This window comes from Triticum aestivum, chromosome 3B (assembly GCF_018294505.1).
Source record: "Triticum aestivum cultivar Chinese Spring chromosome 3B, IWGSC CS RefSeq v2.1, whole genome shotgun sequence".
In the NCBI taxonomy this organism is placed as follows: Eukaryota; Viridiplantae; Streptophyta; class Magnoliopsida; order Poales; family Poaceae; genus Triticum; species Triticum aestivum.
Genome location: NC_057801.1, coordinates 281314712 through 281322726, shown reverse-complemented (window position 1 = coordinate 281322726; position 8015 = coordinate 281314712).

Sequence of the window (8015 nt, the reverse complement as noted above, 5' to 3'; positions counted from 1 at the left end):
CTCTTCCATTTCAAAACCACCGCCCCTCCTCTCCTGTTCCAGTCCAAAACCAGCGTCGCTCCTCTCCTGTTCTAATCCAAAACCAGCACCGCTCCTCTCCTCTTCCATTCAAAAACCACCGCCGGCGAGTGAAGGTGATGTGGAGAAGTAGATCGATGGAGGAGTACAATCGATACATGAGGATCGCAGACAGCGACCCTGTGAAGCTAGCTAGGATGTTGGAGATACAGTCTTGGTTTGACAACAAGGACCAACTAGCGGCGACGGCGACATCCATAGCCAAATATCTGCAACAGAGCGGAAAGGCGGCGATACTCCCGGAGGGACTCGCGCCGGAGTACATAGAGCTCCTCCACTGGGCCATGGAGCAAACAGATTCACTGAATCCGATCGTGAGGGAGTGGTGGTGGGAGTATCGATCCCAGATGGAGCATCCATCAGGGATTGAAGGATCGAGCATCTACAGGGTGCCGTTTGTGAGGGTGTCCTGCCAGAGCGAGCCGGTGGAGTCTTCGTCGACCGAACCCAACTGTAAGAGGAGAAAAGCAGTTGGCCCGACAAGGCTTCCCCGCCATCGTCTCCCTCGCCGTTCACATCGTCTCATGGGGAGGCTGTCTGCCGCCGAGGAATAGGAGGGGACTGCCCCCCAGCCCAATAGTCGGGTAGGTTATAAATTTTCAGGAGGAGCTTAGGGTTGTCAGTATTTGCAGGTTGTGAATTGTGTTTTTTGTTGTGTATTTTGAGAGTACTTTTAGATATGAATGTCTTTTGAATTTCAGATTTGCAGTATTGAGCATATGAAGAATTTTATGAATTCTAGAGATCTATTTTTAGCACTTAAAAAATGTAGTTTCATAGGAGTATAAAAGTGGAGATGAGAAGAAACGGCAAGTTTCAGTTTCAGATAAGAAACTGCAAGTTTAGTTTCAGATAAGAAACTGCAACTTTCAGAGGCAGAGCATTTATATTAACACGGCCTTTTCAAACAGGGTTAACATCATGTTGGAAGTTTTATTCGTGGTCGAAAATGGAACTACCAGCCAGTTAACATCATGCTGATCAACATTCATGCATAGCACATCTTCATATGATGCACAGTCAAAATGCCCACACAATGTTGAGTGTGCGAAACACACAGAAAATGAGGGATGGAGTTTTGGCAAGTGTTGGACGTGGTTTTCGGCTGCCCCGTCTAGGCTTTCATTTTTAACATGCGCAGCCCACGACCTCGGATGGGAGGGCATGTTTGTATTTTCTTAGGGCCGTCATGTATCAACCGGCCTACGGACCTCCCATCCGAGGTTTTATTCTTGGCAGCCCAATTTATGTATTTTTTGAAGAAAACGCAGCGATCTGCTCTATTCTTCTATATAAGAATAGGAATGCCAGGTACAACTTATGTTTCCCTTTTAACTATATTATATATATTTAAATTATTTTATATGTTATTATATATTATTTTTATTGTCATCATATATTTAACAGATACTTACATATGTAAGAAAACAATATCCCACATCTTATTAACTTATAAAAATAATTTCTTAACAAATAAAATACTGGGTTGTTTTGGCACGAAAATCCTAGTGATTGTGTACAAAAGCTTGGTAAGATTTAAGGACGAATGTAATAATATCACTTATTATTTAAATATATTTATAACAAAATGCTCAGCCCTTTTTTATTTTTTGATAACATTGCTGGCCCAACCCAACATTATAATTAGAATCAGCCTAGCAAAATCGTGTATCTAGATAAAGTGCAAATGGCCTATAATTTTTCAGGAAATAAAATAAATGGGCCGCATGAAAGCTACCTTAATTGTTCACCCAGCCCAGCTAATGGCTGTAATTCAAAAAAAAGATCAAATTGACTGTAAATTCTACCGCGCAAAAAAAAGACTGTAAATTCTGAAAAAATGGGTTGAATACGTGCCACATTTTTGGAGGCTGAAATGTGGGCCAATAGGTCGAAGCCAACGTAAGTCGTTGTAAATTTTAGTCAACAAATGATTCTGACATGTTAGCCGTTGGATTTACATCCAACGGCCGGCATCCATCTTCAATCTCTCGTCTTCTTCCTCCAGCGCCGTCGGGACCACCTCGCGCCTCCTGCTGCTAGCAGCTCTGCTTAGCACACTTCGCTATGAAGCGCTACTCCACCATTGGCCAGGCCATCCCTCCATCCCTTCACACCTCCTGTTCTTCTCCATCGACTACCGAACCACACCGCACTAGAACCAGTTAACCCTCGTACACCTCTCCGTCTGCGACTCTACTCCCGTGTCTTCCCATCTCTGGCTCGTTGCTGTCCGGGGCCTCGCCGTCGTCCACCACCTTGGATGCGCTCGGCGCGGCGTGGTCAACGTGGTCAATGAACGACACCATCGGAAGTAGACTGTGCGTGGAGAGGCTGATAGCTGGGTCCACGGCCACACACAAGGAAATGCCTCTTTATTATGCGCAAAATAATGATTCCTCCACCTGACATCTGGGACCCACCGGAAGGGCCTTTGTATTTCGCGAAAAAACGTGCCCCCGCTGACTTGTCGGACCCACCATCTATCTTCGCACGCAAGGAAGTGCCTCCTTATTACGCACAAAAAAATGAATACTCCCCCTGCCAGCTAGAACCCAACATACTAGGAGGCTGACTTGTGGGCCTACCAAGTTGACGGGGACGGAGGGCTTTGTCAACTTAGTCAATATGAATGATTCTAGCTCCTGTTATCGTACGATGTTCATCCAACGGTTGTAGTGCTTCTTCAACCTCTGGTCTTCTTGCTCCAGCCGCCCAAACCAGCACCGGTCGTGCCGCGTGCTCCTGCCTCCTGTGGCCGGCTGTGATGCCGCGGAGGCCTCACCACCCCCTACTACTCCCACCGCTGGCCAGGCCATCCATCTACTCACCCACACCCCCTGTTAATCTACGGCGACAACAGCCTCACACCGCAGTCGTACCAGTGAACCCTCGTACTCCTCTTCGCGTGTGCATCCACTGCTGCGTCTTCCCTATCTCCAAGTTGTCCCCTTCCTAGGCCTCGCCGTCATCCAGCACCGTGGTGCTCTCGGCGCGGCGTGGTCAACATGGTCAAGGAACGACTTCCATCGGATGTGGATTGTACGTGGAGAAGCTGACAGCTGGGTCCACGGCCGCAGCAAGGAAGTGCCTCCTTATTATGCGGAAAATAATGATTCCTCCACCTGACAGCGGGGACCCACCGGAAGGGCCACCGTATTTCGTGAAAAAAAGTTTCCCCCTGACTGCAGGGACCCACTAGCTACATCTTCGCACGCAAGGAAATGCGTCCGGGCAAAAAAAATGATTCGCCCCCTGACTGCAGGGACCCACCAGCTACATCTTCGCACGCAAGGAAATGCGTCCGGGCAAAAAAAACGATTCACCCCCAGACTGCTGGGACCCACCAGCTACATCTTCGCACGCAAGGAAGTGCGTCCGGGCAAAAAAAAACGATTCGCCCCCCTGACTGCTGGGACCCACCAGCTACATCTTCGCATGCAAAGGAAGTGTGTGTGGGCAAAAAACGATTCGCCCCTCTGACTGCTGGGACCCACCAGCTACATTTTTGCACGCAAGGAACTGCCTGACAGTCGGGACCCACCTGGTCGAAGCGTACATAGCGTTGTCATTTTGGTCACGAACGTGTACGTATATATATACTGGTCGATGTAGAGGCGCGCACGTGTCGTAGTAGAGGCGCATATGTGTCGTAGCAGAGGCGCACACGTAGCATGTACACGTACGTACAGCGGCCAGGGTTCAAGAAAGAAAATACGGCCACGTATGTGTACATATGGGCGGGGTCTCAAACGCTTAGTCGCGCATACGTACGGCGAGGGCTCGTGTTCATGGGGAGGCAACGGAATGCGTCGTCTTCATGGGGAGGCAATGAAATGCGTCATGTTCATGGGGAGGCAACAGAATGCGTTGTGTTCATGGGGAGGCAACGAAATGCGTCGTGTTAATCGGGAGGCAACGGAATGCGTGGGAGCCAACCGGCTTGGACGGAACAGGTGATGGAAACGCGGGCTGGCGTACCGCAGAACGGAGGAAACGGACCTGCTACGGTCGAAATAGGGGTCCTGTTGATCGGGAGGGGTGTGGCGTACCGCAAAACGGAGGAAACGGACCTCCTACCGTCGAAATGGGGGTCCTGTTGATCGGGAGGGGTGTGGCATGCCGCAAAACAGACGAAACAGACTTGTGTTGGAGCACTACGGTCGAAACGGGGGTCCTGTTGATCGGGAGGGGTGTGGCGTAACGCAAAACGGACGAAACGGACTTGTGTTGGAGCGGTACGATCGAAACGGGGGTCCTGTTCATCGGGAGGGATGTGGCGTACTGCAAAATGGGACTCCATGGGATACTGTTCATCTCCACCGTCGACCTCCTCCAGCCTCCACGGGCTACCGTCGACCTCCTCCAGCCTCCACGGGCTCCTGTTCATCCAGCCTCCACCGCGCGCTACTCCACCGGCTACTGTTCAACCACCCCTCCACGGGCACCCCTCCACCGTCTACTATTCATCCAGCCCTCCACACCACGGGGTCCTGTTCAACCACCCCTCCACGGCCACCCCTCCACCGTCTACTGTTCATCCAGCCATCCACACCACGGGTTCCTGTTCATCCAAAGGCAACGCCACCGCTCACTGTTCATCCAACCCCCCCCCCCCGCCCCTGCAACGCTCACTGTTCATCCCAGAGGCAGCATCGATCGACTTCAGTTAGCAGCGGTAGTGAAGGAATCGCTCCATCGGGTTCAGTTAACAGCCATCGATCAATCGCTTGAGTTCAATAACCCGTAGCCTGCAGTGCAATCGCTCGGGTTCAGTTAGAGCCCAACGCCACGCTCGGCTTCAGTTAGGAGCCAACTCCCCGCACACACGTGCATACGTATGAGAGGAACGCGCATGGCTCGGCCCCCGACCTCCCAACATAACCGGCAACTCCTCGAAATTCCCCCCCCCCTCGCTTCTACCATGGTATTTTCCGTCATGGACGGCCCAAAGAATGTCATGCAGCTGCGTCTCCGGCCCGCCCAGGACAAAAAGCCCATTTTTTGTCATGATTTTTTGTCATAGAAGTAGGAGCCCACCACATCTATGATGATACCGAGTTTTGTCACAATTATCGTCATAGAAGTGTCATATGTATGACAGAAAAAAATCGTTCGACCCAAAATGTCACGGATGTGTCTTTTTTTGTAGTGTGTGGAGTTTTCTATTCCTGAAAATAAGATGAATTGCAATAGTTTGATGACTAAGAATGAAGTTTGCTAGTTTTTAAGAAAGTTTATGGTCTATGCTTTAACATGTGAATTGCTTGTTACTTGTTCGTGAGAAGTTTTATGAGATGAACTACTGTTATGACATATAATCATGCTAGAAAAGGTGATTGAAATTATCATTGATCAAACTAGTGCACCTGCTAGCATTCACACTTCATAAATTCTTTCTTTTATCATTTACCTACTCGAGACGAGCAGGACATAAGCTTGGGGATGCTGATACGTCTCCAACGTATCTATAATTTATGAAGCATTCATGCTATATTATTATGTGTATTGAATGATTATGGGCTTTATTATACCCTTTTATATTACTTTTGGGACTAACCTATTAACCGGAGGCCCAGCCCATATTGCTGTTTTATTGCCTGTTTTAGTATTTCGAAGAAAAGGAATATCAAACAGAGTCCAAACGGAATGAAACCTTCAGCAACGTGATTTTTGGAACGAACGTGACCCGGGAAACTTGGAGTGCAAGCCAGGGGAGCATCGAGGAAGCCACAAGATAGGGGGGCGCGCCCACCCCCCTGGGCGCTCCCTACCCACTCGTGGGCCCCTCGAGGCTCACCCGACCGACTTATTTCGCCTATATAAGCCTACGTACCCTAAAAACATTGATAACAAAGATCAGGAGTTCCGCCGCCGCAAGCCACTATAGCCACCAAAAACATCTCGAGAGCCAGTTTCGGCACCCTGCCGGAGGGGGAACCCATCACCTGTGCCCATCTTCATCATCTCGGCGTTATCCATAACAAGGAGGGAGTAGTTCACCCTCGGGGTTGAGGGTATGTACCAGTAGCTATGTGTTTGATCTCTCTATCTCTCTCGTGTTCTCTCTATGGCACAATCTTGATGTATCGCGAGCTTTGCTATTATAGTTCGACCTTATGATGTTTCTCCCCCTCTACTTTCTTGTGATGAATGAGTTTTCCTCTTGAAGTTATCTTATCGGATTGAGACTTTAATGATTTGAGAACACTTGATGTATGTCTTGTTGTGCTTATCTGTGGTGACAATGGGATACCACGTGCCACTTGATGTATGTTTTGGTGATCAACTTGCGGGTTCCGCCCATGAACCTATGCATAGGGCTTGGCACATGTTTTCGTCTTGACTCTCCGGTAGATACTTTGGGGCACTCTTTGAAGTACTTTTGTGTTGGTTGAATAGATGAATCTGACATTGTGTAATGCATATCGTATAATCATGCCCACGGATACTTGAGGTGACAATGGAGTATCTAGGAGACATTAGGGTTTTGGTTGATTTGTGTCTTAAGGTGTTATTCTAGTACGAACTCTTGAATAGATTGATCCGAAAGAATAACTTTGAGGTGGTTTCGTACCCTACCATAATCTCTTCGTTTGTTCTCCGCTATTAGTGGCTTTGGAGTGACTCTTTGTTGCATGTTGAGGGATTCTTATATGATCTATCTATGTTATTATTGTTGAGAGAACTTGCACTAGTGAAAGTATGAACCCTATGCCTTGTTTCCAAGCATTGCAATACCGTTCACGCTCACTTTTATCATTAGTTACCTTGCTGTTTTTATAATTTCGGATTACAAAAACCTTTATCAACTATCCATATTGCACTTGTATCACCATCTCTTCGCCGAACTAGTGCACCTATACAATTTATCATTGTATTGGGTGTGTTGGGGAAACAAGAGACTCTTTGTTACTTGGTTGCAGGGTTGTTTGAGAGAGACCATCTTCATCCTACGCCTCCCACGGATTGATAAACCTTAGGTCATCCACTTGAGGGAAATTTGCTACTGTCCTACAAACCTGTGCACTTGCAGGCCCAAGAACGTCTACAAGAAGAAGGTTGTGTAGTAGACATTATGTACCCGTAGCTATGTGTTTGATCTCTCTCTCTCTCTCGTGTTCTCTCTATGGCACGATCTTGATGTATCGCGAGCTTCTCTATTATAGTTGGATCTTATGATGTTTCTCCCCCTCTACTCTCTTGTGATGAATTGAGTTTTTCCTTTGAAGTTATCTTGTCGGTTTGAGTCTTTAAGGATTTGAGAACACTTGATGTATGTCTTGCCGTGCTTATCTGTGGTGACAATGGGATATCACGTGCCACTTGATGTATGTTTTGGTGATCAACTTGCTGGCTCCGCCCATGAACCTATGCATAGGGGTTGGCACAAATTTTCGTCTTGACTCTCTGGTAGAAACTTTGGGGCACTCTTTGAAGTACTTTGTGTTGGTTGAATAGATGAATCTGAGATTGTGTGATGCATATTGTATAATCATGCCCACGGATACTTTAGGTGACAACGGAGTATGTAGGTGATATTAGGGTTTTGGTTGATTTGTGTCTTAAGGTGTTATTCTAGTACGAACTCTTGAATAGATTGATCCGAAAGAATAACTTTGAGGTGGTTTCGTACCCTACCATAATCTCTTTGTTTGTTCTCCGCTATTAGTGGCTTTGGAGTGAATCTTTGTTGCATGTTGAGGGATTGTTATATGATCTATCTATGTTATTATTGTTGAGAGAACTTGCACTAGTGAAAGTATGAACCATATGCCTTGTTTCCTACCATTGCAATACCGTTCACGCTCACTTTTATCATTAGTTGCCTTGCTGTTTTTATAATTTTGGATTACAAAAACCTTTATCAACTATCCATATTGCACTTGTATCACCATCTCTTCGCCGAACTAGTGCACCTATACAATTTATCATTG